Source organism: Momordica charantia (assembly GCF_013281855.1).
Source record: "Momordica charantia cultivar OHB3-1 chromosome 7 unlocalized genomic scaffold, Mcharantia_2.0 BLBB01000007.1, whole genome shotgun sequence".
NCBI lineage: Eukaryota > Viridiplantae > Streptophyta > Magnoliopsida > Cucurbitales > Cucurbitaceae > Momordica > Momordica charantia.
In genome coordinates, this window is record NW_028275165.1 from 5,829,794 (window position 1) to 5,854,748 (window position 24,955).

The window sequence follows — 24,955 nt, forward strand, 5'->3', positions numbered from 1 at the left end:
TTCTTCTTCTTTTGTAATTTTAATTTCATTTTCTCGCGGTCGCATGCCTACGTTGCCCGGCCCGTCTCGGGGCCTCCCGCACAGCCGGTGCCGCTGGGTTGTGCCGCCCCGCATGGGTCATATACAATTTCTCTGCATTCCATGTCGGGTGCGATCATACCAGCACTAATGCACCGGATCCCATCAGAACTCCGCAGTTAAGCGTGCTTGGGCGAGAGAGAGAGTACTAAGTTGGGTGACCCACTTGGGAAGCCTCGTGTTGCACCCTTTTTGTTTTTATTTTCATCTCTTTCCTCCCGATCCCCACTCTTCTGGACTTAGCTTGATTGCCTTTTTTCTCCCGACGCGTTTTCTTTTCTTTTTTGTAATTTTAATTTCAATTTTCTCGCGGTCGCATGCCTACGTTGCCCGGCCCGTCTCGGGGCCCTCCCGCACAGCGGTGCCCGCTGGGTTGTGCCGCCCCGCATGGGTCATATACAATTTCTCTGCATTCCATGTCGGGGTGCGATCATACCAGCACTAATGCACCGGATCCCATCAGAACTCCGCAGTTAAGCGTGCTTGGGCGAGTAGTACTAAGTTGGGTGACCACTGGGAAGTCCTCGTGTTGCACCCCTTTGTTTTTATTTTCATCTCTTTCCCTCCCGATCCCCACTCTTCTGGACTTAGCTTGATTGCCTTTTTTCTCCCGACGCGTTTTCTTTCTCTTTTGTAATTTTAATTTCAATTTTCTCGGGTCGCATGCCTACGTTGCCCGGCCCGTCTCGGGGCCTCCCGCACACCGGTGCCCGCTGGGTTGTGCCGCCCCGCATGGGTCATATACAATTTCTCTGCATTCCATGTCGGGTGCGATCATACCAGCACTAATGCACCGGATCCCATCAGAACTCCGCAGTTAAGCGTGCTTGGGCGAGAGAGTAGTACTAAGTTGGGTGACCACTTGGGAAGTCCTCGTGTTGCACCCCTTTTGTTTTTATTTTCATCTCTTTCCTCCCGATCCCCACTCTTTGGACTTAGCTTGATTGCCTTTTTCTCCCGACGCGTTTTCTTTCTTCTTTGTAATTTTAATTTCAATTTTCTCGCGGTCGCATGCCTACGTTGCCGGCCCGTCTCGGGGCCTCCCGCACAGCGGTGCCCGCTGGGTTGGCCGCCCCGCATGGGTCATATACAATTTCTCTGCATTCCATGTCGGGTGCGATCATACCAGCACTAATGCACGGATCCCATCAGAACTCCGCAGTTAAGCGTGCTTGGGCGAGAGAGTCAGAGTACTAAGTGGGTGACACTTGGGAAGTCCTCGTGTTGCACCCTTTTGTTTTTATTTTCATCTCTTTCCCTCCCGATCCCCCACTCTTCTGGACTTAGCTTGATTGCCTTTTTCTCCCGACGCGTTTTTTCTTTCTTCTTTTGTAATTTTAATTTCAATTTTCTCGCGGTCGCATGCCTACGTTGCCCGGCCCGTCTCGGGGCCTCCCGCACAGCCGTGCCCGCTGGGTTTGTGCCGCCGCCCCGCATGGGTCATATACAATTTCTCTGCATTCCAAGTCGGGTGCGATCATACCAGCACTAATGCACGGATCCCATCAGAACTCAGCAGTTAAGCGTGCTTGGGCGAGAGTAGTACTAAGTTGGGGACACTTGGGAAGTCCTCGTGTTGCACCCCTTTTGTTTTTATTTTCATCTCTTTCCCTCCCGATCCCCACTCTGGACTTAGCTTGATGCCTTTTTTCTCCCGACGCGTTTCTTTCTTCTTTTTGTAATTTTAATTTCAATTTCTCGCGGTCGCATGCCTACGTTGCCCGGCCCGTCTCGGGGCCTCCCGCACAGCCGGTGCCCGCTGGGTTGTGCCGCCCCGCATGGGTCATATACAATTTCTCTGCATTCCATGTCGGGTGCGATCATACCAGCACTAATGCACCGGATCCCATCAGAACTCCGCAGTTAAGCGTGCTTGGGCGAGAGTAGTACTAAGTTGGGTGACCACTTGGGAAGTCCTCGTGTTGCACCCCTTTTGTTTTTATTTTCATCTCTTTCCCTCCCGATCCCCACTCTTCTGGACTTAGCTTGATTGCCTTTTTCTCCCGACGCGTTTTCTTTCTTCTTTTGTAATTTTAATTTCAATTTCTCGCGGTCGCATGCCTACGTTGCCCGGCCCGTCTCGGGGCCTCCCGCACAGCCGGTGCCCCGTGGGTTGTGCCGCCCGCATGGGTCATATACAATTTCTCTGCATTCCATGTCGGGTGCGATCATACCAGCACTAATGCACCGGATCCCATCAGAACTCCGCAGTTAAGCGTGCTTGGGCGAGAGTAGTACTAAGTTGGGTGACCACTTGGGAAGTCCTCGTGTTGCACCCTTTTTGTTTTTATTTTCTCTCTTCCCTCCCGATCCCCACTCTTCTGGACTTAGCTTGATTGCCTTTTTTCTCCCGACGCGTTTTCTTTCTTCTTTTGTAATTTTAATTTCAATTTTTCGCGGTCGCATGCCTACGTTGCCCGGCCCGTCTCGGGGCCTCCCGCACAGCCGGTGCCCGCTGGGTTGTGCCGCCCCGCATGGGTCATATACAATTTCTCTGCATTCCATGTCGGGTGCGATCATACCAGCACTAATGCACCGGATCCCATCAGAACTCCGCAGTTAAGCGTGCTTGGGCGAGAGTAGTACTAAGTTGGGTGACCACTTGGGAAGTCCTCGTGTTGCACCCCTTTTTGTTTTTATTTTCATCTCTTTCCCTCCCGATCCCCACTCTTCTGGACTTAGCTTGATTGCTTTTTTCTCCCGACGCGTTTTTTCTTTCTTCTTGTAATTTTAATTTCAATTTTCTCGCGGTCGCATGCCTACGTTGCCCGGCCGTCTCGGGGCCTCCCGCACAGCCGGTGCCCGCTGGGTTGTGCCGCCCGCATGGGTCATATACAAATTCTCTGCATTCCATGTCGGGTGCGATCATACCAGCACTAATGCACCGGATCCCATCAGAACTCCGCAGTTAAGCGTGCTTGGGCGAGGAGTAGTAGTAAGTTGGGTGACCACTTGGGAAGTCCCGTGTTGCACCCTTTTTGTTTTTATTTTCATCTCTTTCCCTCCCGATCCCCACTCTTCTGGACTTAGCTTGATTGCCTTTTTTCTCCCGACGCGTTTTCTTTCTTCTTTTGTAATTTTAATTTCAATTTTCTCGCGGTCGCATGCCTACGTTGCCGGCCCGTCTCGGGGCCTCCCGCACAGCCGGTGCCCGCTGGGTTGTGCCGCCCCGCATGGGTCATATACAATTTCTCTGCATTCCATGTCGGGTGCGATCATACCAGCACTAATGCACCGGATCCCATCAGAACTCCGCAGTTTAAGCGTGCTTGGGGAGAGTAGTACTAAGTTGGGTGACCACTGGGAAGTCCTCGTGTTGCACACCGGTGCCCGCTGGGTTGTGCCGCCCCGCATGGGTCATATACAATTTCTCTGCATTCCATGTCGGGTGCGATCATACCAGCACTAATGCACCGGATCCCATCAGAACTCCGCAGTTAAGCGTGCTTGGGCGGAGAGTAGTACTAAGTTGGGTGACCACTTGGGAAGTCCTCGTGTTGCACCCCTTTTTGTTTTTATTTTCATCTCTTTCCCTCCCGATCCCCACTCTTCTGGACTTAGCTTGATTGCCTTTTTTCTCCCGACGCGTTTCTTTCTTCTTTTGTAATTTTAATTTCAATTTTCTCGCGGTCGCATGCCTACGTGCCCGGCCGTCTCGGGGCCTCCCGCACAGCCGGTGCCCGCTGGTTGTGCCGCCCCGCATGGGTCATATACAATTTCTCTGCATTCCATGTCGGGTGCGATCATACCAGCACTAATGCACCGGATCCCATCAGAACTCCGCAGTTAAGCGTGCTGGGCGAGAGTAGTACTAAGTTGGGTGACCACTTGGGAAGTCCTCGTGTTGCACCCCTTTTGTTTTTATTTTCATCTCTTTCCCTCCCGATCCCCACTCTTCTGGACTTAGCTTGATTGCCTTTTTTCTCCCGACGCGTTTTCTTTCTTCTTTTGTAATTTTAATTTCAATTTCTCGCGGTCGCATGCCTACGTTGCCCGGCCCGTCTCGGGGCCTCCCGCACAGCCGGTGCCCGCTGGGTTGTGCCGCCCCGCATGGGTCATATACAATTTCTCTGCATTCCATGTCGGGTGCGATCATACCAGCACTAATGCACCGGATCCATCAGAACTCGCAGTTAAGCGTGCTTGGCGAGAGAGTACTAAGTTGGGTGACCACTTGGGAAGTCCTCGTGTTGCACCCCTTTTGTTTTTATTTTCATCTCTTTCCCTCCCGATCCCCACTCTTCTGGACTTAGCTTGATTGCCTTTTTTCTCCCGACGCGTTTTCTTTCTTCTTTTGTAATTTTAATTTCAATTTTCTCGCGGTCGCATGCCTACGTTGCCCGGCCCGTCTCGGGGGCCTCCCGCACAGCCGGTGCCCGCTGGGTTGTGCCGCCCCGCATGGGTCATATACAATTTCTCTGCATTCCATGTCGGGTGCGATCATACCAGCACTAATGCACCGGATCCCATCAGAACTCCGCAGTTAAGCGTGCTTGGGCGAGAGTAGTACTAAGTTGGGTGACCACTTGGGAAGCCTCGTGTTGCACCCCTTTTGTTTTATTTTCATCTTTTTCCCTCCCGATCCCCACTCTTCTGGACTTAGCTTGATTGCCTTTTTTCTCCCGACGCGTTTTCTTTCTTCTTTTGTAATTTTAATTTCAATTTTCTCGCGGTCGCATGCCTACGTTGCCCGGCCCGTCTCGGGGCCTCCCGCACAGCCGGTGCCCGCTGGGTTGTGCCGCCCCGCATGGGTCATATACAATTTCTCTGCATTCCATGTCGGGTGCGATCATACCAGCACTAATGCACCGGATCCCATCAGAAACTCCGCAGTTAAGCGTGCTTGGGCGAGAGAGAGTAGTACTAAGTTGGGTGACCACTTGGGAAGTCCTCGTGTTGCACCCTTTTTGTTTTTATTTCATCTCTTTCCCTCCCGATCCCCACTCTTCTGGACTTAGCTTGATTGCCTTTTTCTCCCGACGCGTTTTCTTTCTTCTTTTGTAATTTTAATTTCAATTTTCTCGCGGTCGCATGCCTACGTTGCCCGGCCCGTCTCGGGGCCTCCCGCACAGCCGGTGCCCGCTGGGTTGTGCCGCCCCGCATGGGTCATATACAATTTCTCTGCATTCCATGTCGGGTGCGATCATACCAGCACTAATGCACCGGAATCCATCAGACTCCGCTTGGGAAGTCCTCGTGTTGCACCCCTTTTGTTTTTATTTTCATCTCTTTCCCTCCCGATCCCCACTCTTCTGGACTTAGCTTGATGCCTTTTTTCTCCCGACGCGTTTTCTTTCTTCTTTTGTAATTTTAATTTCATTTTCTCGCGGTCGCATGCCTACGTTGCCCGGCCCGTCTCGGGGCCTCCCGCACAGCCGGTGCCCGCGGGTTGTGCCGCCCCGCATGGGTCATATACAATTTCTCTGCATTCCATGTCGGGTGCGATCATACCAGCACTAATGCACCGGATCCCATCAGAACTCCGCAGTTAAGCGTGCTTGGGCGAGAGAGTAGTACTAAGTTGGGTGACCACTTGGGAAGTCCTCGTGTTGCACCCTTTTTGTTTTTATTTTCATCTCTTTCCCTCCCGATCCCCACTCTTCTGGACTTAGCTTGATTGCCTTTTTCTCCCGACGCGTTTTCTTTCTTCTTTTGTAATTTTAATTTCAATTTCTCGCGGTCGCATGCCTACGTTGCCCGGCCCGTCTCGGGGCCTCCCGCACAGCCGGTGCCCGCTGGGTTGTGCCGCCCCGCATGGGTCATATACAATTTCTCTGCATTCCATGTCGGGTGCGATCATACCAGCACTAATGCACCGGATCCCATCAGAACCCGTGTTAAGCGTGCTTGGGCGAGAGTAGTACTAAGTTGGGTGACCACTTGGGAAGTCCTCGTGTTGCACCCCTTTTTGTTTTATTTTCATCTCTTTCCCTCCCGATCCCCACTCTTCTGGACTTAGCTTGATTGCCTTTTTTCTCCCGACGCGTTTCTTTCTTCTTTTGTAATTTTAATTTCAATTTTCTCGCGGTCGCATGCCTACGTTGCCCGGCCCGTCTCGGGGCCTCCCGCACAGCCGGTGCCCGCTGGGTTGTGCCGCCCCGCATGGGTCATATACAATTCTCTGCATTCCATGGGGTGCGATCATACCAGCACTAATGCACCGGATCCCATCAGAACTCCGCAGTTAAGCGTGCTGGGCGAGAGTAGTACTAAGTTGGGTGACCACTTGGGAAGTCCTCGTGTTCACCCTTTTTGTTTTTATTTTCATCTCTTTCCCTCCCGATCCCCACTCTCTGGACTTAGCTTGATTGCCTTTTTCTCCCGACGCGTTTTCTTTCTTCTTTTGTAATTTTAATTTCAATTTTCTCGCGGTCGCATGCCTACGTTGCCGGCCCGTCTCGGGGCCTCCCGCACAGCCGGTGCCCGCTGGGTTGTGCCGCCCCGCATGGGTCATATACAATTTCTCTGCATTCCATGTCGGGTGCGATCATACCAGCACTAATGCACCGGATCCCATCAGAACTCCGCAGTTAAGCGTGCTTGGGCGAGAGTAGTACTAAGTTGGGTGACCACTTGGGAAGTCCTCGTGTTGCACCCCTTTTTGTTTTTATTTTCATCTCTTTCCCTCCCGATCCCCACTCTTCTGGACTTAGCTTGATTGCCTTTTTTCTCCCGACGCGTTTTCTTTCTTCTTTTGTAATTTTAATTTCAATTTTCTCGCGGTCGCATGCCTACGTTGCCCGGCCCGTCTCGGGGCCTCCCGCACAGCCGGTGCCCGCTGGGTTGTGCCGCCCCGCATGGGTCATATACAATTTCTCTGCATTCCATGTCGGGTGCGATCATACCAGCACTAATGCACCGGATCCCATCAGAACTCCGCAGTTAAGCGTGCTTGGGCGAGAGTAGTACTAAGTTGGGTGACCACTTGGGAAGTCCTCGTGTTGCACCCCTTTTTGTTTTTATTTTCATCTCTTTCCCTCCCGATCCCCACTCTTCTGGACTTAGCTTGATTGCCTTTTTTCTCCCGACGCGTTTTCTTTCTTCTTTTGTAATTTAATTTCAATTTTCGCGGTCGCATGCCTACGTTGCCCGGCCCGTCTCGGGGCCTCCCGCACAGCCGGTGCCCGCTGGGTTGTGCCGCCCCGCATGGGTCATATACAATTTCTCTGCATTCCATGTCGGGTGCGATCATACCAGCACTAATGCACCGGATCCCATCAGAACTCCGCAGTTAAGCGTGCTTGGGCGAGAGTAGTACTAAGTTGGGTGACCACTGGGAAGTCCTCGTGTTGCACCCCTTTTGTTTTTATTTTCATCTCTTTCCCTCCCGATCCCCACTCTTCTGGACTTAGCTTGATTGCCTTTTTCTCCCGACGCGTTTTCTTTCTTCTTTTGTAATTTTAATTTCAATTTTCTCGCGGTCGCATGCCTACGTTGCCCGGCCCGTCTCGGGGCCTCCCGCACAGCCGGTGCCCGCTGGGTTGTGCCGCCCCGCATGGGTCATATACAATTTCTCTGCATTCCATGTCGGGTGCGATCATACCAGCACTAATGCACCGGATCCCATCAGAACTCCGCAGTTAAGCGTGCTTGGGGCGCGAGAGTAGTACTAAGTTGGGTGACCACTTGGGAAGTCCTCGTGTTGCACCCCTTTTTGTTTTTATTTTCATCTCTTTCCCTCCCGATCCCCACTCTTCTGGACTTAGCTTGATTGCCTTTTTCTCCCGACGCGTTTTCTTTCTTCTTTGTAATTTTAATTTCAATTTTCTCGCGGTCGCATGCCTACGTTGCCCGGCCCGTCTCGGGCCTCCCGCACAGCCGGTGCCCGCTGGGTTGTGCCGCCCCGCATGGGTCATATACAATTTCTCTGCATTCCATGTCGGGTGCGATCATACCAGCACTAATGCACCGGATCCCATCAGAACTCCGCAGTTAAGCGTGCTTGGGCGAGAGTAGTACTAAGTTGGGTGACCACTTGGGAAGTCCTCGTGTTGCACCCCTTTTTGTTTTATTTTCATCTCTTTCCCTCCCGATCCCCACTCTTCTGGACTTAGCTTGATTGCCTTTTTTCTCCCGACGCGTTTTCTTTCTTCTTTTGTAATTTTAATTTCAATTTTCTCGGGGCCTCCCGCACAGCCGGTGCCCGCTGGGTTGTGCCGCCCCGCATGGGTCATATACAATTTCTCTGCATTCCATGTCGGGTGCGATCATACCAGCACTAATGCACCGGATCCCATCAGAACTCCGCAGTTAAGCGTGCTTGGGCGAGAGTAGTACTAAGTTGGGTGACCACTTGGGAAGTCCTCGTGTTGCACCCCTTTTTGTTTTTATTTTCATCTCTTTCCCTCCCGATCCCCACTCTTCTGGACTTAGCTTGATTGCCTTTTTTCTCCCGACGCGTTTTCTTTCTTCTTTTGTAATTTTAATTTCAATTTTCTCGCGGTCGCATGCCTACGTTGCCCGGCCCGTCTCGGGGCCTCCCGCACAGCCGGTGCCCGCTGGGTTGTGCCGCCCCGCATGGGTCATATACAATTTCTCTGCATTCCATGTCGGGTGCGATCATACCAGCACTAATGCACCGGATCCCATCAGAACTCCGCAGTTAAGCGTGCTTGGGCGAGAGTAGTACTAAGTTGGGTGACCACTTGGGAAGTCCTCGTGTTGCACCCCTTTTTGTTTTTATTTTCATCTCTTTCCCTCCCGATCCCCACTCTTCTGGACTTAGCTTGATTGCTTTTTTCTCCCGACGCGTTTTCTTTCTTCTTTTGTAATTTTAATTTCAATTTTCTCGCGGTCGCATGCCTACGTTGCCCGGCCCGTCTCGGGGCCTCCCGCACAGCCGGTGCCCGCTGGGTTGTGCCGCCCCGCATGGGTCATATACAATTTCTCTGCATTCCATGTCGGGTGCGATCATACCAGCACTAATGCACCGGATCCCATCAGAACTCCGCAGTTAAGCGTGCTTGGGCGAGAGTAGTACTAAGTTGGGTGACCACTTGGGAAGTCCTCGTGTTGCACCCTTTTTGTTTTTATTTTCATCTCTTTCCCTCCCGATCCCCACTCTTCTGGACTTAGCTTGATTGCCTTTTTCTCCCGACGCGTTTTCTTTCTTCTTTTGTAATTTTAATTTCAATTTCTCGCGGTCGCATGCCTACGTTGCCCGGCCCGTCTCGGGGCCTCCCGCACAGCCGGTGCCGCTGGGTTGTGCCGCCCCGCATGGGTCATATACAATTTCTCTGCATTCCATGTCGGGTGCGATCATACCAGCACTAATGCACCGGATCCCATCAGAACTCCGCAGTTAAGCGTGCTTGGGCGAGAGTAGTACTAAGTTGGGTGACCACTTGGGAAGTCCTCGTGTTGCACCCCTTGCCGCTGGGTTGTGCCGCCCCGCATGGGTCATATACAATTTCTCTGCATTCCATGTCGGGTGCGATCATACCAGCACTAATGCACCGGATCCCATCAGAACTCCGCAGTTAAGCGTGCTTGGGCGAGAGTAGTACTAAGTTGGGTGACCACTTGGGAAGTCCTCGTGTTGCACCCCTTTTTGTTTTTATTTCATCTCTTTCCCTCCCGATCCCCACTCTTCTGGACTTAGCTTGATTGCCTTTTTCTCCCGACGCGTTTTCTTCTTCTTTTGTAATTTTAATTTCAATTTTCTCGCGGTCGCATGCCTACGTTGCCCGGCCCGTCTCGGGGCCTCCCGCACAGCCGGTGCCCGCTGGGTTGTGCCGCCCCGCATGGGTCATATACAATTTCTCTGCATTCCATGTCGGGTGCGATCATACCAGCACTAATGCACCGGATCCCATCAGAACTCCGCAGTTAAGCGTGCTTGGGCGAGAGTAGTACTAAGTTGGGTGACCACTTGGGAAGTCCTCGTGTTGCACCCCTTTTTGTTTTATTTTCATCTCTTTCCTCCCGATCCCCACTCTTCTGGACTTAGCTTGATTGCCTTTTTCTCCCGACGCGTTTTCTTTCTTCTTTTGTAATTTTAATTTCAATTCTCGCGGTCGCATGCCTACGTTGCCCGGCCCGTCTCGGGGCCTCCCGCACAGCCGGTGCCCGCTGGGTTGTGCCGCCCCGCATGGGTCATATACAATTTCTCTGCATTCCATGTCGGGTGCGATCATACCAGCACTAATGCACCGGATCCCATCAGAACTCCGCAGTTAAGCGTGCTTGGGCGAGAGTAGTACTAAGTTGGGTGACCACTTGGGAAGTCCTCGTGTTGCACCCCTTTTTGTTTTTATTTTCATCTCTTTCCCTCCCGATCCCCACTCTTCTGGACTTAGCTTGATTGCCTTTTTTCTCCCGACGCGTTTTTTCTTTTTTGTAATTTTAATTTCAATTTTCTCGCGGTCGCATGCCTACGTTGCCCGGCCCGTCTCGGGGCCTCCCGCACAGCCGGTGCCCGCTGGGTTGTGCCGCCCCGCATGGGTCATATACAATTTCTCTGCATTCCATGTCGGGTGCGATCATACCAGCACTAATGCACCGGATCCCATCAGAACTCCGCAGTTAAGCGTGCTTGGGCGAGAGAGAGTAGTACTAAGTTGGGTGACCACTTGGGAAGTCCTCGTGTTGCACCCTTTTTGTTTTTATTTTCATCTCTTTCCCTCCCGATCCCCACTCTTCTGGACTTAGCTTGATTGCCTTTTTTCTCCCGACGCGTTTTCTTTCTTCTTTTGTAATTTTAATTTCAATTTTCTCGCGGTCGCATGCCTACGTTGCCCGGCCCGTCTCGGGGCCTCCCGCACAGCCGGTGCCCGCTGGGTTGTGCCGCCCCGCATGGGTCATATACAATTTCTCTGCATTCCATGTCGGGTGCGATCATACCAGCACTAATGCACCGGATCCCATCAGAACTCCGCAGTTAAGCGTGCTTGGGCGAGAGAGTAGTACTAAGTTGGGTGACCACTTGGGAAGTCCTCGTGTTGCACCCCTTTTTTATTTTATTTATTCTTTCCCTCCCGATCCCCACTCTCTGGACTTAGCTTGATTGCCTTTTTTCTCCCGACGCGTTTTCTTTCTTCTTTTGTAATTTTAATTTCAATTTTCTCGCGGTCGCATGCCTACGTTGCCCGGCCCGTCTCGGGGCCTCCCGCACAGCCGGTGCCCGCTGGGTTGTGCCGCCCCGCATGGGTCATATACAATTTCTCTGCATTCCATGTCGGGTGCGATCATACCAGCACTAATGCACCGGATCCCATCAGAACTCCGCAGTTAAGCGTGCTGCGAGGAGAGAGTAGTACTAAGTTGGGTGACCACTTGGGAAGTCCTCGTGTTGCACCCTTTTTGTTATTTTCATCTCTTTCCCTCCCGATCCCCACTCTTCTGGACTTAGCTTGATTGCCTTTTTTCTCCGACGCGTTTTCTTTCTTTTTTGTAATTTTAATTTCAATTTTCTCGCGGTCGCATGCCTACGTTGCCCGCCCGTCTCGGGGCCTCCCGCACAGCCGGTGCCCGCTGGGTTGTGCCGCCCCGCATGGGTCATATACAATTTCTCTGCATTCCATGTCGGGTGCGATCATACCAGCACTAATGCACCGGATCCCATCAGAACTCCGCAGTTAAGCGTGCTTGGGGAGAGTAGTACTAAGTTGGGTGACCACTTGGGAAGTCCTCGTGTTGCACCCCTTTTTGTTTTTATTTTCATCTCTTTCCCTCCCGATCCCCACTCTTCTGGACTTAGCTTGATTGCCTTTTTCTCCCGACGCGTTTTCTTTCTTCTTTTGTAATTTTAATTTCAATTTTCTCGCGGTCGCATGCCTACGTTGCCCGGCCCGTCTCGGGGCCTCCCGCACAGCCGGTGCCCGCTGGGTTGTGCCGCCCCGCATGGGTCATATACAATTTCTCTGCATTCCATGTCGGGTGCGATCATACCAGCACTAATGCACCGGATCCCATCAGAACTCCGCAGTTAAGCGTGCTTGGGCGAGAGTAGTACTAAGTTGGGTGACCACTTGGGAAGTCCTCGTGTTGCACCCCTTTTTGTTTTTATTTTCATCTCTTTCCCTCCCGATCCCCACTCTTCTGGACTTAGCTTGATTGCCTTTTTTCTCCCGACGCGTTTTCTTTCTTCTTTTGTAATTTTAATTTCAATTTTCTCGCGGTCGCATGCCTACGTTGCCCGGCCCGTCTCGGGGCCTCCCGCACAGCCGGTGCCCGCTGGGTTGTGCCGCCCCGCATGGGTCATATACAATTTCTCTGCATTCCATGTCGGGTGCGATCATACCAGCACTAATGCACCGGATCCCATCAGAACTCCGCAGTTAAGCGTGCTTGAGGTGGGAGAGTAGTACTAAGTTGGGTGACCACTTGGGAAGTCCTCGTGTTGCACCCCTTTTTGTTTTTATTTTCATCTCTTTCCCTCCCGATCCCCACTCTTCTGGACTTAGCTTGATTGCCTTTTTTCTCCCGACGCGTTTTCTTTTTCTTTTGTAATTTTAATTTCAATTTTCTCGCGGTCGCATGCCTACGTTGCCCGGCCCGTCTCGGGGCCTCCCGCACAGCCGGTGCCCGCTGGGTTGTGCCGCCCCGCATGGGTCATATACAATTTCTCTGCATTCCATGTCGGGTGCGATCATACCAGCACTAATGCACCGGATCCCATCAGAACTCCGCAGTTAAGCGTGCTTGGGCGAGAGTAGTACTAAGTTGGGTGACCACTTGGGAAGTCCTCGTGTTGCACCCCTTTTTGTTTTTATTTTCATCTCTTTCCCTCCCGATCCCCACTCTTCTGGACTTAGCTTGATTGCCTTTTTTCTCCCGACGCGTTTTCTCTTCTTTTGTAATTTTAATTTCAATTTTCTCGCGGTCGCATGCCTACGTTGCCCGGCCCGTCTCGGGGCCTCCCGCACAGCCGGTGCCCGCTGGGTTGTGCCGCCCCGCATGGGTCATATACAATTTCTCTGCATTCCATGTCGGGTGCGATCATACCAGCACTAATGCACCGGATCCCATCAGAACTCCGCAGTTAAGCGTGCTTGGGCGAGAGTAGTACTAAGTTGGGTGACCACTTGGGAAGTCCTCGTGTTGCACCCCTTTTTGTTTTTATTTTCATCTCTTTCCCTCCCGATCCCCACTCTTCTGGACTTAGCTTGATTGCCTTTTTTCTCCCGACGCGTTTCTTTCTTCTTTTGTAATTTTAATTTCAATTTTCTCGCGGTCGCATGCCTACGTTGCCCGGCCCGTCTCGGGGCCTCCCGCACAGCCGGTGCCCGCTGGGTTGTGCCGCCCGCATGGGTCATATACAATTTCTCTGCATTCCATGTCGGGTGCGATCATACCAGCACTAATGCACCGGATCCCATCAGAACTCCGCAGTTAAGCGTGCTTGGGCGAGCGAGAGTAGTACTAAGTTGGGTGACCACTTGGGAAGTCCTCGTGTTGCACCCTTTTTGTTTTTATTTTCATCTCTTTCCCTCCCGATCCCCACTCTTCTGGACTTAGCTTGATTGCCTTTTTTCTCCCGACGCGTTTTTTTCTTCTTTTGTAATTTTAATTTCAATTTTCTCGCGGTCGCATGCCTACGTTGCCCGGCCCGTCTCGGGGCCTCCCCCGCACAGCGGTGCCCGCTGGGTTGTGCCGCCCCGCATGGGTCATATACAATTTCTCTGCATTCCATGTCGGGTGCGATCATACCAGCACTAATGCACCGGATCCCATCAGAACTCCGCAGTTAAGCGTGCTTGGGCGAGAGTAGTACTAAGTTGGGTGACCACTGGGAAGTCCTCGTGTTGCACCCCTTTTGTTTTTATTTCATCTCTTTCCCTCCCGATCCCCACTCTTCTGGACTTAGCTTGATTGCCTTTTTTCTCCCGACGCGTTTTTCTTTCTTCTTTGTAATTTTAATTTCAATTTTCTCGCGGTCGCATGCCTACGTTGCCCGGCCCGTCTCGGGGCCTCCCGCACAGCCGGTGCCCGCTGGGTTGTGCCGCCCCGCATGGGTCATATACAATTTCTCTGCATTCCATGTCGGGTGCGATCATACCAGCACTAATGCACCGGATCCCATCAGAACTCCGCAGTTAAGCGTGCTTGGGCGAGAGTAGTACTAAGTTGGGTGACCACTTGGGAAGTCCTCGTGTTGCACCCTTTTTGTTTTTATTTTCATCTCTTTCCCTCCCGATCCCCACTCTTCTGGACTTAGCTTGATTGCCTTTTTTCTCCCGACGCGTTTCTTTCTTCTTTTGTAATTTTAATTTCAATTTTTCGCGGTCGCATGCCTACGTTGCCCGGCCCGTCTCGGGGCCTCCCGCACAGCCGGTGCCCGCTGGGTTGTGCCGCCCCGCATGGGTCATATACAATTTCTCTGCATTCCATGTCGGGTGCGATCATACCAGCACTAATGCACCGGATCCCATCAGAACTCCGCAGTTAAGCGTGCTTGGGCGAGAGAGTAGTACTAAGTTGGGTGACCACTTGGGAAGTCCTCGTGTTGCACCCCTTTTGTTTTTATTTTCATCTTTCCCTCCCGATCCCCACTCTTCTGGACTTAGCTTGATTGCCTTTTTTCTCCCGACGCGTTTCTTTCTTCTTTTGTAATTTTAATTTCAATTTTCTCGCGGTCGCATGCCTACGTTGCCCGGCCCGTCTCGGGGCCTCCCCACACAGCCGGTGCCCGCTGGGTTGTGCCGCCCCGCATGGGTCATATACAATTTCTCTGCATTCCATGTCGGGTGCGATCATACCAGCACTAATGCACCGGATCCCATCAGAACTCCGCAGTTAAGCGTGCTTGGGCGAGAGTAGTACTAAGTTGGGTGACCACTTGGGAAGTCCTCGTGTTGCACCCTTTTTGTTTTTATTTTCATCTCTTTCCCTCCCGATCCCCACTCTTCTGACTTAGCTTGATTGCCTTTTTTCTCCCGACGCGTTTTCTTTCTTCTTTTGTAATTTTAATTTCAATTTTCTCGCGGTCGCATGCCTACGTTGCCCGGCCCGTCTCGGGGCCTCCCGCACAGCCGGTGCCCGCTGGGTTGTGCCGCCCCGCATGGGTCATATACAATTTCTCTGCATTCCATGTCGGGTGCGATCATACCAGCACTAATGCACCGGATCCCATCAGAACTCCGCAGTTAAGCGTGCTTGGGCGAGAGTAGTACTAAGTTGGGTGACCACTTGGGAAGTCCTCGTGTTCCCCTTTTTGTTTTTATTTTCATCTCTTTCCCTCCCGATCCCCACTCTTCTGGACTTAGCTTGATTGCCTTTTTTCTCCCGACGCGTTTTCTTTCTTCTTTTGTAATTTTAATTTCAATTTTCTCGCGGTCGCATGCCTACGTTGCCCGGCCCGTCTCGGGGCCTCCCGCACAGCCGGTGCCCGCTGGGTTGTGCCGCCCCGCATGGGTCATATACAATTTCTCTGCATTCCATGTCGGGTGCGATCATACCAGCACTAATGCACCGGATCCCATCAGAACTCCGCAGTTAAGCGTGCTTGGGCGAGAGTAGTACTAAGTTGGGTGACCACTTGGGAAGTCCTCGTGTGCACCCCTTTTTGTTTATTTTCATCTCTTTCCCTCCCGATCCCCACTCTTCTGGACTTAGCTTGATTGCCTTTTTTCTCCCGACGCGTTTCTTTCTTCTTTTGTAATTTTAATTTCAATTTTCTCGCGGTCGCATGCCTACGTTGCCCGGCCCGTCTCGGGGCCTCCCGCACAGCCGGTGCCCGCTGGGTGTGCCGCCCCGCATGGGTCATATACAATTTCTCTGCATTCCATGTCGGGTGCGATCATACCAGCACTAATGCACCGGATCCCATCAGAACTCCGCAGTTAAGCGTGCTTGGGCGAGAGAGAGTAGTACTAAGTTGGGTGACCACTTGGGAAGTCCTCGTGTTGCACCCCTTTTGTTTTTATTTTCATCTCTTTCCCTCCCGATCCCCACTCTTCTGGACTTAGCTTGATTGCCTTTTTTCTCCCGACGCGTTTTTTCTTCTTTTGTAATTTAATTTCAATTTTCTCGCGGTCGCATGCCTACGTTGCCCGGCCCGTCTCGGGGCCTCCCGCACAGCCGGTGCCCGCTGGGTTGTGCCGCCCCGCATGGGTCATATACAATTTCTCTGCATTCCATGTCGGGTGCGATCATACCAGCACTAATGCACCGGATCCCATCAGAACTCCGCAGTTAAGCGTGCTTGGGCGAGAGTAGTACTAAGTTGGGTGACCACTTGGGAAGTCCTCGTGTTGCACCCCTTTTGTTTTTATTTTCATCTCTTTCCCTCCCGATCCCCACTCTTCTGGACTTAGCTTGATTGCCTTTTTCTCCCGACGCGTTTTCTTTCTTCTTTTGTAATTTTAATTTCAATTTTCTCGCGGTCGCATGCCTACGTTGCCCGGCCCGTCTCGGGGCCTCCCGCACAGCCGGTGCCCGCTGGGTTGTGCGCCCCGCATGGGTCATATACAATTTCTCTGCATTCCATGTCGGGTGCGATCATACCAGCACTAAGCACCGGATCCCATCAGAACTCCGCAGTTAAGCGTGCTTGGGCGAGAGTAGTACTAAGTTGGGTGACCACTTGGGAAGTCCTCGTGTTGCACCCCTTTTGTTTTTATTTTCATCTCTTCCCTCCCGATCCCCACTCTCTGGACTTAGCTTGATTGCCTTTTTTCTCCCGACGCGTTTTCTTTCTTCTTTTGTAATTTAATTTCAATTTTCTCGCGGTCGCATGCCTACGTTGCCCGGCCCGTCTCGGGGCCTCCCGCACAGCCGGTGCCCGCTGGGTTGTGCCGCCCCGCATGGGTCATATACAATTTCTCTGCATTCCATGTCGGGTGCGATCATACCAGCACTAATGCACCGGATCCCATCAGAACTCCGCAGTTAAGCGTGCTTGGGCGAGAGTAGTACTAAGTTGGGTGACCACTTGGGAAGTCCTCGTGTTGCACCCCTTTTTGTTTTATTTTCATCTCTTTCCCTCCCGATCCCCACTCTTCTGGACTTAGCTTGATTGCCTTTTTTCTCCCGACGCGTTTTCTTTCTTCTTTGTAATTTTAATTTCAATTTTCTCGCGGTCGCATGCCTACGTTGCCCGGCCCGTCTCGGGGCCTCCCGCACAGCCGGTGCCCGCTGGGTTGTGCCGCCCCGCATGGGTCATATACAATTTCTCTGCATTCATGTCGGGTGCGATCATACCAGCACTAATGCAACGCGAGTTCGTGTTGCACCCTTTTTGTTTTATTTTCATTCTTTCCCTCCCGATCCCCACTCTTCTGGACTTAGCTTGATTGCCTTTTTTCTCCCGACGCGTTTTCTTTCTTCTTTTGTAATTTTAATTTCAATTTCTCGCGGTCGCATGCCTACGTTGCCCGGCCCGTCTCGGGGCCTCCCGCACAGCCGGTGCCCGCTGGGTTGTGCCGCCCCGCATGGGTCATATACAATTTCTCTGCATTCCATGTCGGGTGCGATCATACCAGCACTAATGCACCGGATCCATCAGAACTCCGCAGTTAAGCGTGCTTGGGCGAGAGTAGTACTAAGTTGGGTGACCACTTGGGAAGTCCTCGTGTTGCACCCCTTTTTGTTTTTATTTTCATCTCTTTCCCTCCCGATCCCCACTCTTCTGGACTTAGCTTGATTGCCTTTTTTCTCCCGACGCGTTTTCTTTCTTCTTTTGTAATTTTAATTTCAATTTTCTCGCGGTCGCATGCCTACGTTGCCCGGCCCGTCTCGGGGCCTCCCGCACAGCCGGTGCCCGCTGGGTTGTGCCGCCCCGCATGGGTCATATACAATTTCTCTGCATTCCATGTCGGGTGCGATCATACCAGCACTAATGCACCGGATCCCATCAGAACTCCGCAGTTAAGCGTGCTTGGGCGAGAGAGTAGTACTAAGTTGGGTGACCACTTGGGAAGTCCTCGTGTTGCACCCCTTTTGTTTTATTTTCATCTCTTTCCCTCCCGATCCCCACTCTTCTGGACTTAGCTTGATTGCCTTTTTTCTCCCGACGCGTTTTCTTTCTTCTTTTGTAATTTTAATTTCAATTTTCTCGCGGTCGCATGCCTACGTGCCCGGCCCGTCTCGGGGCCTCCCGCACAGCCGGTGCCCGCTGGGTTGTGCCGCCCCGCATGGGTCATATACAATTTCTCTGCATTCCATGTCGGGTGCGATCATACCAGCACTAATGCACCGGATCCCATCAGAACTCCCAGCAGTAAGCGTGCTGGTGGGCGAGAGAGTACTAAGTTGGGTGACCACTTGGGAAGTCCTCGTGTTGCACCCCTTTTGTTTTTATTTTCATCTCTTTCCCTCCCGATCCCCACTCTTCTGGACTTAGCTTGATTGCCTTTTTTCTCCCGACGCGTTTTCTTTCTTCTTTGTAATTTTAATTTCAATTTTCTCGCGGTCGCATGCCTACGTTGCCCGGCCCGTCTCGGGGCCTCCCGCACAGCCGGTGCCCGCTGGGTTGTGCCGCCCCGCATGGGTCATATACAATTTCTCTGCATTCCATGTCGGGTGCGATCATACCAGCACTAATGCACCGGATCCCATCAGAACTCCGCAGTTAAGCGTGCTTGGGCGAGAGAGTAGTACTAAGTTGGGTGACCACTTGGGAAGCCCTCGTGTTGCACCCCTTTTGTTTTTATTTTCATCTCTTTCCCTCCCGATCCCCACTCTTCTGGACTTAGCTTGATTGCCTTTTTCTCCCGACGCGTTTTCTTTCTTCTTTGTAATTTTAATTTCAATTTTCTCGCGGTCGCATGCCTACGTTGCCCGGCCCGTCTCGGGGCCTCCCGCACAGCCGGTGCCCGCTGGGTTGTGCCGCCCCGCATGGGTCATATACAATTTCTCTGCATTCCATGTCGGGTGCGATCATACCAGCACTAATGCACCGGATCCCATCAGAACTCCGCAGTTAAGCGTGCTTGGGCGAGAGTAGTACTAAGTTGGGTGACCACTGGGAAGTCCTCGTGTTGCACCCCTTTTGTTTTTATTTTCATCTCTTTCTCCCGATCCCCACTCTTCTGGACTTAGCTTGATTGCCTTTTTTCTCCCGACGCGTTTTCTTTCTTCTTTTGTAATTTTAATTTCAATTTCTCGCGGTCGCATGCCTACGTTGCCCGGCCCGTCTCGGGGCCTCCCGCACAGCCGGTGCCCGCGTGGGTTGTGCCGCCCCGCATGGGTCATATACAATTTCTCTGCATTCCATGTCGGGTGCGATCATACCAGCACTAATGCACCGGATCCCATCAGAACTCCGCAGTTAAGCGTGCTTGGGCGAGAGAGTAGTAAGTTGGGTGACCACTTGGGAAGTCCTCGTGTTGCACCCCTTTTTGTTTTATTTTCATCTCTTTCCCTCCCGATCCCCACTCTTCTGGACTTAGCTTGATTGCCTTTTTTCTCCCGACGCGTTTTCTTTCTTCTTTTGTAATTTTAATTTCAATTTTCTCGCGGTCGCATGCCTACGTTGCCCGGCCCGTCTCGGGGCCTCCCGCACAGCCGGTGCCCGCTGGTTGTGCCGCCCCGCATGGGTCATATACAATTTCTCTGCATTCCATGTCGGGTGCGATCATACCAGCACTAATGCACCGGATCCCATCAGAACTCCGCAGTTAAGCGTGCTTGGGCGAGAGTAGTACTAAGTTGGGTGACCACTTGGGAAGTCCTCGTGTTGCACCCTTTTTGTTTTTATTTTCATCTCTTTCCCTCCCGATCCCCACTCTTCTGGACTTAGCTTGATTGCCTTTTTCTCCCGACGCGTTTTCTTTCTCTTTTGTAATTTTAATTTCAATTTTCTCGCGGTCGCATGCCTACGTTGCCCGGCCCGTCTCGGGGCTCCCGCACAGCCGGTGCCCGCTGGGTTGTGCCGCCCCGCATGGGTCATATACAATTTCTCTGCATTCCATGTCGGGTGCGATCATACCAGCACTAATGCACCGGATCCCATCAGAACTCCGCAGTTAAGCGTGCTTGGGCGAGAGTAGTACTAAGTTGGGTGACCACTTGGGAAGCCCTCGTGTTGCACCCCTTTTTGTTTTATTTTCATCTCTTTCCCTCCCGATCCCCACTCTTCTGGACTTAGCTTGATTGCCTTTTTTCTCCCGACGCGTTTTCTTTCTTCTTTTGTAATTTTAATTTCAATTTTCTCGCGGTCGCATGCCTACGTTGCCCGTCTCGGGGCCTCCCGCACAGCCGGTGCCCGCTGGGTTGTGCCGCCCCGCATGGGTCATATACAATTTCTCTGCATTCCATGTCGGGTGCGATCATACCAGCACTAATGCACCGGATCCCATCAGAACTCCGCAGTTAAGCGTGCTTGGGCGAGAGTAGTACTAAGTTGGGTGACCACTTGGGAAGTCCTCGTGTTGCACCCCTTTTGTTTTTATTTTCATCTCTTTCCCTCCCGATCCCCACTCTTCTGGACTTAGCTTGATTGCCTTTTTTCTCCCGACGCGTTTTCTTTCTTCTTTTGTAATTTTAATTTCAATTTTCTCGCGGTCGCATGCCTACGTTGCCCGGCCCGTCTCGGGGCCTCCCGCACAGCCGGTGCCCGCTGGGTTGTGCCGCCCCGCATGGGTCATATACAATTCTCTGCATTCCATGTCGGGTGCGATCATACCAGCACTAATGCACCGGATCCCATCAGAACTCCGCAGTTAAGCGTGCTTGGCGAGAGTAGTACTAAGTTGGGTGACCACTTGGGAAGTCCTCGTGTTGCACCCCTTTTTGTTTTTATTTTCATCTCTTTCCCTCCCGATCCCCACTCTTCTGGACTTAGCTTGATTGCCTTTTTTCTCCCGACGCGTTTTCTTTCTTCTTTGTAATTTTAATTTCAATTTTCTCGCGGTCGCATGCCTACGTTGCCCGCCCGTCTCGGGGCCTCCCGCACAGCCGGTGCCCGCTGGGTTGTGCCGCCCCGCATGGGTCATATACAATTTCTCTGCATTCCATGTCGGGTGCGATCATACCAGCACTAATGCACCGGATCCATCAGAACTCCGCAGTTAAGCGTGCTTGGGCGAGAGTAATACTAAGTTGGGTGACCACTTGGGAAGTCCTCGTGTTGCACCCCTTTTTGTTTTTATTTTCATCTCTTTCCCTCCCGATCCCCACTCTTCTGGACCTAGCTTGATTGCCTTTTTTCTCCCGACGCGTTTTCTTTCTTTTTGTAATTTTATTTTAATTTCTTTCGCGGTCGCATGCCTACGTTGCCCGGCCCGTCTCGGGGCCTCCCGCACAGCCGGTGCCCGCTGGGTTGTGCCGCCCCGCATGGGTCATATACAATTTCTCTGCATTCCATGTCGGGTGCGATCATACCAGCACTAATGCACCGGATCCCATCAGAACTCCGCAGTTAAGCGTGCTTGGGCGAGAGTAGTACTAAGTTGGGTGACCACTTGGGAAGTCCTCGTGTTGCACCCCTTTTTGTTTTTATTTTCATCTCTTTCCCTCCCGATCCCCACTCTTCTGGACTTAGCTTGATTGCCTTTTTTCTCCCGACGCGTTTTCTTTCTTCTTTTGTAATTTTAATTTCAATTTCTCGCGGTCGCATGCCTACGTTGCCTGGCCCGTCTCGGGGCCTCCCGCACAGCCGGTGCCCGCTGGGTTGTGCCGCCCCGCATGGGTCATATACAATTTCTCTGCATTCCATGTCGGGTGCGATCATACCAGCACTAATGCACCGGATCCCATCAGAACTCCGCAGTTAAGCGTGCTTGGCGCGAGAGTAGTACTAAGTTGGGTGACCACTTGGGAAGTCCTCGTGTTGCACCCTTTTTGTTTTTATTTTCATCTCTTTCCCTCCCGATCCCCACTCTTCTGGACTTAGCTTGATTGCCTTTTTTCTCCCGACGCGTTTTCTTTCTTCTTTGTAATTTTAATTTCAATTTTCTCGCGGTCGCATGCCTACGTTGCCCGGCCCGTCTCGGGGCCTCCCGCACAGCCGGTGCCCGCTGGGTTGTGCCGCCCCGCATGGGTCATATACAATTTCTCTGCATTCCATGTCGGGTGCGATCATACCAGCACTAATGCACCGGATCCCATCAGAACTCCGCTGGGAAGTCCTCGTGTTGCACCCCTTTTTGTTTTTATTTTCATCTCTTTCCCTCCCGATCCCCACTCTTCTGGACTTAGCTTGATTGCCTTTTTTCTCCCGACGCGTTTTCTTTCTTCTTTTGTAATTTTAATTTCAATTTTCTCGCGGTCGCATGCCTACGTTGCCCGGCCCGTCTCGGGCCTCCCGCACAGCCGGTGCCCGCTGGGTTGTGCCGCCCCGCATGGTCATATACAATTTCTTGCATTCCATGTCGGGTGCGATCATACCAGCACTAATGCACGGATATCCATCAGAAACTCCGCAGTTAAGCGTGCTTGGGCGAGAGAGTAGTACTAAGTTGGGTGACCACTTGGGAAGTCCTCGTGTTGCACCCCTTTTTGTTTTTATTTTCATCTCTTTCCCTCCCGATCCCCACTCTTCTGGACTTAGCTTGATTGCCTTTTTTCTCCCGACGCGTTTTCTTTCTTCTTTTGTAATTTTAATTTCAATTTTCTCGCGGTCGCATGCCTACGTTGCCCGGCCCGTCTCGGGGCCTCCCGCACAGCCGGTGCCCGCTGGGTTGTGCCGCCCCGCATGGGTCATATACAATTTCTCTGCATTCCATGTCGGGTGCGATCATACCAGCACTAATGCACCGGATCCCATCAGAACTCCGCAGTTAAGCGTGCTTGGGCGAGAGTAGTACTAAGTTGGGTGACCACTTGGGAAGCCCTCGTGTTGCACCCCTTTTTGTTTTTATTTTCATCTTTTCCCTCCCGATCCCCACTCTTCTGGACTTAGCTTGATTGCCTTTTTTCTCCCGACGCGTTTTCTTTCTTCTTTTGTAATTTTAATTTCAATTTTCTCGCGGTCGCATGCCTACGTTGCCCGGCCCGTCTCGGGGCCTCCCGCACAGCCGGTGCCCGCTGGGTTGTGCCGCCCCGCATGGGTCATATACAATTTCTCTGCATTCCATGTCGGGTGCGATCATACCAGCACTAATGCACCGGATCCCATCAGAACTCCGCAGTTAAGCGTGCTTGGGCGAGAGTAGTACTAAGTTGGGTGACCACTTGGGAAGTCCTCGTGTTGCACCCCTTTTTGTTTTTATTTTCATCTCTTTCCCTCCCGATCCCCACTCTTCTGGACTTAGCTTGATTGCCTTTTTTCTCCCGACGCGTTTTCTTTCTTCTTTTGTAATTTTAATTTCAATTTTCTCGCGGTCGCATGCCTACGTTGCCCGGCCCGTCTCGGGGCCTCCCGCACAGCCGGTGCCCGCTGGGTTGTGCCGCCCCGCATGGGTCATATACAATTTCTCTGCATTCCATGTCGGGTGCGATCATACCAGCACTAATGCACCGGATCCCATCAGAACTCCGCAGTAAGCGTGCTTGGGCGAGAGTAGTACTAAGTTGGGTGACCACTTGGGAAGTCCTCGTGTGTTGCACCCCTTTGTTTTTATTTTCATCTCTTCCCTCCCGATCCCCACTCTTCTGGACTTAGCTTGATTGCCTTTTTTCTCCGACGCGTTTTTTCTTTCTTCTTTTGTAATTTTAATTTCAATTTTCTCGCGGTCGCATGCCTACGTTGCCCGGCCCGTCTCGGGGCCTCCCGCACAGCCGGTGCCCGCTGGGTTGTGCCGCCCCGCATGGGTCATATACAATTTCTCTGCATTCCATGTCGGGTGCGATCATACCAGCACTAATGCACCGGATCCATCAGAACTCCGCAGTTAAGCGTGCTTGGGCGAGAGTAGTACTAAGTTGGGTGACCACTTGGGAAGTCCTCGTGTTGCACCCTTTTTGTTTTATTTTCATCTCTTTCCCTCCCGATCCCACTTCTGGACCTAGCTTGATTGCCTTTTTTCTCCCGACGCGTTTCTTTCTTCTTTTGTAATTTTAATTTCAATTTTCTCGCGGTCGCATGCCTACGTTGCCCGGCCCGTCTCGGGGCCTCCCGCACAGCCGGTGCCGCTGGGTTGTGCCGCCCCGCATGGGTCATATACAATTTCTGCATTCATGTCGGGTGCGATCATACCAGCACTAATGCACCGGATCCCATCAGAACTCCGCAGTTAAGCGTGCTTGGGCGAGAGTAGTACTAAGTTGGGTGACCACTTGGGAAGTCCTCGTGTTTGCACCCCCTTTTTGTTTTTATTTCATCTCTTTCCCTCCGATCCCCACTCTTCTGGACTTAGCTTGATTGCCTTTTTTCTCCCGACGCGTTTTCTTTCTTCTTTTGTAATTTTAATGTCAATTTTCTCGCGGTCGCATGCCTACGTTGCCTGGCCCGTCTCGGGGCCTCCCGCACAGCCGGTGCCCGCTGGGTTGTGCCGCCCGCATGGGTCATATACAATTTCTGCATTCCATGTCGGGTGCGATCATACCAGCACTAATGCACCGGATCCCATCAGAACTCCGCAGTTAAGCGTGCTTGGGCGAGAGTAGTACTAAGTTGGGTGATCACTTGGGAAGTCCTCGTGTTGCACCCCTTTTTGTTTTTATTTTGAGTATCTAATGATTCAACAAACGATGTCTACTAACGATGTTGATGCCGTTCGCATGGTATGTGGTACCCAAGCCAATCGTATCAAGCATGGTCCGTCGGTGCTCCGCCCTCGTCCTGGGATTTTATTTATCTAGTCAAATTATATTTTTGTAGTTTACATTCATATAGCTCAACTAAGGAATGAAAATAGGAAGCATCCAAAACCACGAAGATGATATTCTCAAAGCTCAAAAAGATGAAATATTGCACGATGACATTTTGTAAGTTAAATTAATGGCAAAAACGCCGTTTAAAGCGATGAAGGGTCGGACAAGCCGCCTCCGGCGACTTGCCAGCGTGTAGATCTCGAAAAGTTACACAGATTCAAAAAAAATTCATCCAATTTGG

At 51.9% G+C, this 24,955-nt stretch overlaps 53 non-coding genes and 16 pseudogenes across 53 annotated transcripts; all 69 read left to right on the forward strand.

Moving 5' to 3' along the window:
* Nucleotides 1-146: 146 nt before the first annotated feature.
* LOC148210131 (5S ribosomal RNA) lies at nt 147-268 on the forward strand (annotated as a pseudogene).
* A 232-nt stretch (nt 269-500) lies between these two features.
* On the forward strand, nt 501-616 carry LOC148210132 (5S ribosomal RNA; annotated as a pseudogene).
* Nucleotides 617-844: 228 nt separating this feature from the next.
* On the forward strand, nt 845-965 carry LOC148210133 (5S ribosomal RNA). The gene has a single exon (XR_015792418.1). It is a non-coding gene; the product is annotated as a 5S ribosomal RNA (ribosomal RNA).
* A 225-nt stretch (nt 966-1,190) lies between these two features.
* Nucleotides 1,191-1,311, forward strand: LOC148210134 (5S ribosomal RNA; annotated as a pseudogene).
* Nucleotides 1,312-1,547: 236 nt separating this feature from the next.
* On the forward strand, nt 1,548-1,663 carry LOC148210135 (5S ribosomal RNA; annotated as a pseudogene).
* Nucleotides 1,664-1,890: 227 nt separating this feature from the next.
* On the forward strand, nt 1,891-2,009 carry LOC148210136 (5S ribosomal RNA). The gene has a single exon (XR_015792485.1). It is a non-coding gene; the product is annotated as a 5S ribosomal RNA (ribosomal RNA).
* Nucleotides 2,010-2,238: 229 nt separating this feature from the next.
* Nucleotides 2,239-2,357, forward strand: LOC148210137 (5S ribosomal RNA). Its single transcript, XR_015792557.1, has one exon. It is a non-coding gene; the product is annotated as a 5S ribosomal RNA (ribosomal RNA).
* Nucleotides 2,358-2,586: 229 nt separating this feature from the next.
* LOC148210138 (5S ribosomal RNA) lies at nt 2,587-2,705 on the forward strand. Its single transcript, XR_015792496.1, has one exon. It is a non-coding gene; the product is annotated as a 5S ribosomal RNA (ribosomal RNA).
* A 230-nt stretch (nt 2,706-2,935) lies between these two features.
* Nucleotides 2,936-3,054, forward strand: LOC148210139 (5S ribosomal RNA). Its single transcript, XR_015792433.1, has one exon. It is a non-coding gene; the product is annotated as a 5S ribosomal RNA (ribosomal RNA).
* Nucleotides 3,055-3,285: 231 nt separating this feature from the next.
* On the forward strand, nt 3,286-3,403 carry LOC148210140 (5S ribosomal RNA; annotated as a pseudogene).
* Nucleotides 3,404-3,464: 61 nt separating this feature from the next.
* Nucleotides 3,465-3,584, forward strand: LOC148210141 (5S ribosomal RNA). The gene has a single exon (XR_015792406.1). It is a non-coding gene; the product is annotated as a 5S ribosomal RNA (ribosomal RNA).
* Nucleotides 3,585-3,813: 229 nt separating this feature from the next.
* Nucleotides 3,814-3,931, forward strand: LOC148210142 (5S ribosomal RNA). The gene has a single exon (XR_015792413.1). It is a non-coding gene; the product is annotated as a 5S ribosomal RNA (ribosomal RNA).
* Nucleotides 3,932-4,162: 231 nt separating this feature from the next.
* LOC148210143 (5S ribosomal RNA) lies at nt 4,163-4,277 on the forward strand (annotated as a pseudogene).
* Nucleotides 4,278-4,510: 233 nt separating this feature from the next.
* Nucleotides 4,511-4,628, forward strand: LOC148210144 (5S ribosomal RNA). Its single transcript, XR_015792556.1, has one exon. It is a non-coding gene; the product is annotated as a 5S ribosomal RNA (ribosomal RNA).
* A 231-nt stretch (nt 4,629-4,859) lies between these two features.
* LOC148210145 (5S ribosomal RNA) lies at nt 4,860-4,983 on the forward strand (annotated as a pseudogene).
* A 532-nt stretch (nt 4,984-5,515) lies between these two features.
* Nucleotides 5,516-5,636, forward strand: LOC148210146 (5S ribosomal RNA). Its single transcript, XR_015792422.1, has one exon. It is a non-coding gene; the product is annotated as a 5S ribosomal RNA (ribosomal RNA).
* Nucleotides 5,637-5,866: 230 nt separating this feature from the next.
* Nucleotides 5,867-5,983, forward strand: LOC148210147 (5S ribosomal RNA; annotated as a pseudogene).
* A 228-nt stretch (nt 5,984-6,211) lies between these two features.
* LOC148210148 (5S ribosomal RNA) lies at nt 6,212-6,328 on the forward strand (annotated as a pseudogene).
* Nucleotides 6,329-6,557: 229 nt separating this feature from the next.
* On the forward strand, nt 6,558-6,676 carry LOC148210149 (5S ribosomal RNA). The gene has a single exon (XR_015792507.1). It is a non-coding gene; the product is annotated as a 5S ribosomal RNA (ribosomal RNA).
* Nucleotides 6,677-6,909: 233 nt separating this feature from the next.
* LOC148210150 (5S ribosomal RNA) lies at nt 6,910-7,028 on the forward strand. Its single transcript, XR_015792518.1, has one exon. It is a non-coding gene; the product is annotated as a 5S ribosomal RNA (ribosomal RNA).
* A 230-nt stretch (nt 7,029-7,258) lies between these two features.
* LOC148210151 (5S ribosomal RNA) lies at nt 7,259-7,376 on the forward strand. The gene has a single exon (XR_015792400.1). It is a non-coding gene; the product is annotated as a 5S ribosomal RNA (ribosomal RNA).
* A 231-nt stretch (nt 7,377-7,607) lies between these two features.
* On the forward strand, nt 7,608-7,729 carry LOC148210152 (5S ribosomal RNA). Its single transcript, XR_015792447.1, has one exon. It is a non-coding gene; the product is annotated as a 5S ribosomal RNA (ribosomal RNA).
* A 230-nt stretch (nt 7,730-7,959) lies between these two features.
* On the forward strand, nt 7,960-8,078 carry LOC148210153 (5S ribosomal RNA). Its single transcript, XR_015792529.1, has one exon. It is a non-coding gene; the product is annotated as a 5S ribosomal RNA (ribosomal RNA).
* A 199-nt stretch (nt 8,079-8,277) lies between these two features.
* Nucleotides 8,278-8,396, forward strand: LOC148210154 (5S ribosomal RNA). The gene has a single exon (XR_015792539.1). It is a non-coding gene; the product is annotated as a 5S ribosomal RNA (ribosomal RNA).
* Nucleotides 8,397-8,629: 233 nt separating this feature from the next.
* On the forward strand, nt 8,630-8,748 carry LOC148210155 (5S ribosomal RNA). Its single transcript, XR_015792541.1, has one exon. It is a non-coding gene; the product is annotated as a 5S ribosomal RNA (ribosomal RNA).
* A 232-nt stretch (nt 8,749-8,980) lies between these two features.
* On the forward strand, nt 8,981-9,099 carry LOC148210156 (5S ribosomal RNA). Its single transcript, XR_015792558.1, has one exon. It is a non-coding gene; the product is annotated as a 5S ribosomal RNA (ribosomal RNA).
* Nucleotides 9,100-9,328: 229 nt separating this feature from the next.
* LOC148210157 (5S ribosomal RNA) lies at nt 9,329-9,447 on the forward strand. The gene has a single exon (XR_015792542.1). It is a non-coding gene; the product is annotated as a 5S ribosomal RNA (ribosomal RNA).
* A 59-nt stretch (nt 9,448-9,506) lies between these two features.
* LOC148210158 (5S ribosomal RNA) lies at nt 9,507-9,625 on the forward strand. Its single transcript, XR_015792543.1, has one exon. It is a non-coding gene; the product is annotated as a 5S ribosomal RNA (ribosomal RNA).
* Nucleotides 9,626-9,855: 230 nt separating this feature from the next.
* LOC148210159 (5S ribosomal RNA) lies at nt 9,856-9,974 on the forward strand. The gene has a single exon (XR_015792545.1). It is a non-coding gene; the product is annotated as a 5S ribosomal RNA (ribosomal RNA).
* Nucleotides 9,975-10,202: 228 nt separating this feature from the next.
* Nucleotides 10,203-10,321, forward strand: LOC148210160 (5S ribosomal RNA). Its single transcript, XR_015792546.1, has one exon. It is a non-coding gene; the product is annotated as a 5S ribosomal RNA (ribosomal RNA).
* A 230-nt stretch (nt 10,322-10,551) lies between these two features.
* Nucleotides 10,552-10,674, forward strand: LOC148210161 (5S ribosomal RNA). The gene has a single exon (XR_015792450.1). It is a non-coding gene; the product is annotated as a 5S ribosomal RNA (ribosomal RNA).
* A 232-nt stretch (nt 10,675-10,906) lies between these two features.
* Nucleotides 10,907-11,027, forward strand: LOC148210162 (5S ribosomal RNA). Its single transcript, XR_015792419.1, has one exon. It is a non-coding gene; the product is annotated as a 5S ribosomal RNA (ribosomal RNA).
* A 229-nt stretch (nt 11,028-11,256) lies between these two features.
* On the forward strand, nt 11,257-11,377 carry LOC148210163 (5S ribosomal RNA; annotated as a pseudogene).
* Nucleotides 11,378-11,603: 226 nt separating this feature from the next.
* On the forward strand, nt 11,604-11,721 carry LOC148210164 (5S ribosomal RNA). Its single transcript, XR_015792448.1, has one exon. It is a non-coding gene; the product is annotated as a 5S ribosomal RNA (ribosomal RNA).
* Nucleotides 11,722-11,953: 232 nt separating this feature from the next.
* Nucleotides 11,954-12,072, forward strand: LOC148210165 (5S ribosomal RNA). Its single transcript, XR_015792547.1, has one exon. It is a non-coding gene; the product is annotated as a 5S ribosomal RNA (ribosomal RNA).
* Nucleotides 12,073-12,305: 233 nt separating this feature from the next.
* Nucleotides 12,306-12,427, forward strand: LOC148210166 (5S ribosomal RNA; annotated as a pseudogene).
* Nucleotides 12,428-12,659: 232 nt separating this feature from the next.
* LOC148210167 (5S ribosomal RNA) lies at nt 12,660-12,778 on the forward strand. Its single transcript, XR_015792548.1, has one exon. It is a non-coding gene; the product is annotated as a 5S ribosomal RNA (ribosomal RNA).
* A 231-nt stretch (nt 12,779-13,009) lies between these two features.
* Nucleotides 13,010-13,128, forward strand: LOC148210168 (5S ribosomal RNA). Its single transcript, XR_015792549.1, has one exon. It is a non-coding gene; the product is annotated as a 5S ribosomal RNA (ribosomal RNA).
* Nucleotides 13,129-13,359: 231 nt separating this feature from the next.
* Nucleotides 13,360-13,482, forward strand: LOC148210169 (5S ribosomal RNA). Its single transcript, XR_015792451.1, has one exon. It is a non-coding gene; the product is annotated as a 5S ribosomal RNA (ribosomal RNA).
* A 232-nt stretch (nt 13,483-13,714) lies between these two features.
* On the forward strand, nt 13,715-13,832 carry LOC148210170 (5S ribosomal RNA). The gene has a single exon (XR_015792402.1). It is a non-coding gene; the product is annotated as a 5S ribosomal RNA (ribosomal RNA).
* Nucleotides 13,833-14,063: 231 nt separating this feature from the next.
* On the forward strand, nt 14,064-14,182 carry LOC148210171 (5S ribosomal RNA). The gene has a single exon (XR_015792559.1). It is a non-coding gene; the product is annotated as a 5S ribosomal RNA (ribosomal RNA).
* A 230-nt stretch (nt 14,183-14,412) lies between these two features.
* Nucleotides 14,413-14,533, forward strand: LOC148210172 (5S ribosomal RNA). The gene has a single exon (XR_015792420.1). It is a non-coding gene; the product is annotated as a 5S ribosomal RNA (ribosomal RNA).
* Nucleotides 14,534-14,763: 230 nt separating this feature from the next.
* On the forward strand, nt 14,764-14,882 carry LOC148210173 (5S ribosomal RNA). Its single transcript, XR_015792560.1, has one exon. It is a non-coding gene; the product is annotated as a 5S ribosomal RNA (ribosomal RNA).
* Nucleotides 14,883-15,113: 231 nt separating this feature from the next.
* Nucleotides 15,114-15,232, forward strand: LOC148210174 (5S ribosomal RNA; annotated as a pseudogene).
* Nucleotides 15,233-15,462: 230 nt separating this feature from the next.
* Nucleotides 15,463-15,580, forward strand: LOC148210175 (5S ribosomal RNA). Its single transcript, XR_015792432.1, has one exon. It is a non-coding gene; the product is annotated as a 5S ribosomal RNA (ribosomal RNA).
* Nucleotides 15,581-15,809: 229 nt separating this feature from the next.
* On the forward strand, nt 15,810-15,932 carry LOC148210176 (5S ribosomal RNA). The gene has a single exon (XR_015792449.1). It is a non-coding gene; the product is annotated as a 5S ribosomal RNA (ribosomal RNA).
* Nucleotides 15,933-16,161: 229 nt separating this feature from the next.
* On the forward strand, nt 16,162-16,280 carry LOC148210177 (5S ribosomal RNA). Its single transcript, XR_015792550.1, has one exon. It is a non-coding gene; the product is annotated as a 5S ribosomal RNA (ribosomal RNA).
* A 230-nt stretch (nt 16,281-16,510) lies between these two features.
* On the forward strand, nt 16,511-16,628 carry LOC148210178 (5S ribosomal RNA). Its single transcript, XR_015792405.1, has one exon. It is a non-coding gene; the product is annotated as a 5S ribosomal RNA (ribosomal RNA).
* Nucleotides 16,629-16,857: 229 nt separating this feature from the next.
* LOC148210179 (5S ribosomal RNA) lies at nt 16,858-16,976 on the forward strand. The gene has a single exon (XR_015792551.1). It is a non-coding gene; the product is annotated as a 5S ribosomal RNA (ribosomal RNA).
* Nucleotides 16,977-17,484: 508 nt separating this feature from the next.
* LOC148210180 (5S ribosomal RNA) lies at nt 17,485-17,602 on the forward strand. Its single transcript, XR_015792428.1, has one exon. It is a non-coding gene; the product is annotated as a 5S ribosomal RNA (ribosomal RNA).
* Nucleotides 17,603-17,835: 233 nt separating this feature from the next.
* Nucleotides 17,836-17,956, forward strand: LOC148210181 (5S ribosomal RNA). Its single transcript, XR_015792421.1, has one exon. It is a non-coding gene; the product is annotated as a 5S ribosomal RNA (ribosomal RNA).
* Nucleotides 17,957-18,186: 230 nt separating this feature from the next.
* Nucleotides 18,187-18,307, forward strand: LOC148210182 (5S ribosomal RNA; annotated as a pseudogene).
* Nucleotides 18,308-18,538: 231 nt separating this feature from the next.
* Nucleotides 18,539-18,659, forward strand: LOC148210183 (5S ribosomal RNA). The gene has a single exon (XR_015792424.1). It is a non-coding gene; the product is annotated as a 5S ribosomal RNA (ribosomal RNA).
* A 230-nt stretch (nt 18,660-18,889) lies between these two features.
* LOC148210184 (5S ribosomal RNA) lies at nt 18,890-19,007 on the forward strand. The gene has a single exon (XR_015792403.1). It is a non-coding gene; the product is annotated as a 5S ribosomal RNA (ribosomal RNA).
* Nucleotides 19,008-19,237: 230 nt separating this feature from the next.
* Nucleotides 19,238-19,355, forward strand: LOC148210185 (5S ribosomal RNA). The gene has a single exon (XR_015792407.1). It is a non-coding gene; the product is annotated as a 5S ribosomal RNA (ribosomal RNA).
* Nucleotides 19,356-19,586: 231 nt separating this feature from the next.
* On the forward strand, nt 19,587-19,705 carry LOC148210186 (5S ribosomal RNA). The gene has a single exon (XR_015792561.1). It is a non-coding gene; the product is annotated as a 5S ribosomal RNA (ribosomal RNA).
* Nucleotides 19,706-19,934: 229 nt separating this feature from the next.
* Nucleotides 19,935-20,053, forward strand: LOC148210187 (5S ribosomal RNA). The gene has a single exon (XR_015792563.1). It is a non-coding gene; the product is annotated as a 5S ribosomal RNA (ribosomal RNA).
* Nucleotides 20,054-20,280: 227 nt separating this feature from the next.
* LOC148210188 (5S ribosomal RNA) lies at nt 20,281-20,399 on the forward strand. The gene has a single exon (XR_015792552.1). It is a non-coding gene; the product is annotated as a 5S ribosomal RNA (ribosomal RNA).
* Nucleotides 20,400-20,630: 231 nt separating this feature from the next.
* Nucleotides 20,631-20,748, forward strand: LOC148210189 (5S ribosomal RNA). Its single transcript, XR_015792429.1, has one exon. It is a non-coding gene; the product is annotated as a 5S ribosomal RNA (ribosomal RNA).
* A 231-nt stretch (nt 20,749-20,979) lies between these two features.
* LOC148210190 (5S ribosomal RNA) lies at nt 20,980-21,097 on the forward strand (annotated as a pseudogene).
* A 231-nt stretch (nt 21,098-21,328) lies between these two features.
* Nucleotides 21,329-21,447, forward strand: LOC148210191 (5S ribosomal RNA). Its single transcript, XR_015792553.1, has one exon. It is a non-coding gene; the product is annotated as a 5S ribosomal RNA (ribosomal RNA).
* Nucleotides 21,448-21,679: 232 nt separating this feature from the next.
* Nucleotides 21,680-21,799, forward strand: LOC148210192 (5S ribosomal RNA). Its single transcript, XR_015792416.1, has one exon. It is a non-coding gene; the product is annotated as a 5S ribosomal RNA (ribosomal RNA).
* A 534-nt stretch (nt 21,800-22,333) lies between these two features.
* Nucleotides 22,334-22,455, forward strand: LOC148210193 (5S ribosomal RNA; annotated as a pseudogene).
* Nucleotides 22,456-22,688: 233 nt separating this feature from the next.
* On the forward strand, nt 22,689-22,807 carry LOC148210194 (5S ribosomal RNA). Its single transcript, XR_015792564.1, has one exon. It is a non-coding gene; the product is annotated as a 5S ribosomal RNA (ribosomal RNA).
* A 232-nt stretch (nt 22,808-23,039) lies between these two features.
* On the forward strand, nt 23,040-23,158 carry LOC148210195 (5S ribosomal RNA). Its single transcript, XR_015792554.1, has one exon. It is a non-coding gene; the product is annotated as a 5S ribosomal RNA (ribosomal RNA).
* Nucleotides 23,159-23,391: 233 nt separating this feature from the next.
* LOC148210196 (5S ribosomal RNA) lies at nt 23,392-23,511 on the forward strand (annotated as a pseudogene).
* A 231-nt stretch (nt 23,512-23,742) lies between these two features.
* LOC148210197 (5S ribosomal RNA) lies at nt 23,743-23,860 on the forward strand. Its single transcript, XR_015792430.1, has one exon. It is a non-coding gene; the product is annotated as a 5S ribosomal RNA (ribosomal RNA).
* A 223-nt stretch (nt 23,861-24,083) lies between these two features.
* On the forward strand, nt 24,084-24,203 carry LOC148210198 (5S ribosomal RNA). The gene has a single exon (XR_015792396.1). It is a non-coding gene; the product is annotated as a 5S ribosomal RNA (ribosomal RNA).
* A 229-nt stretch (nt 24,204-24,432) lies between these two features.
* Nucleotides 24,433-24,551, forward strand: LOC148210199 (5S ribosomal RNA). The gene has a single exon (XR_015792397.1). It is a non-coding gene; the product is annotated as a 5S ribosomal RNA (ribosomal RNA).
* The last annotated feature ends 404 nt before the right edge of the window (nt 24,552-24,955 follow it).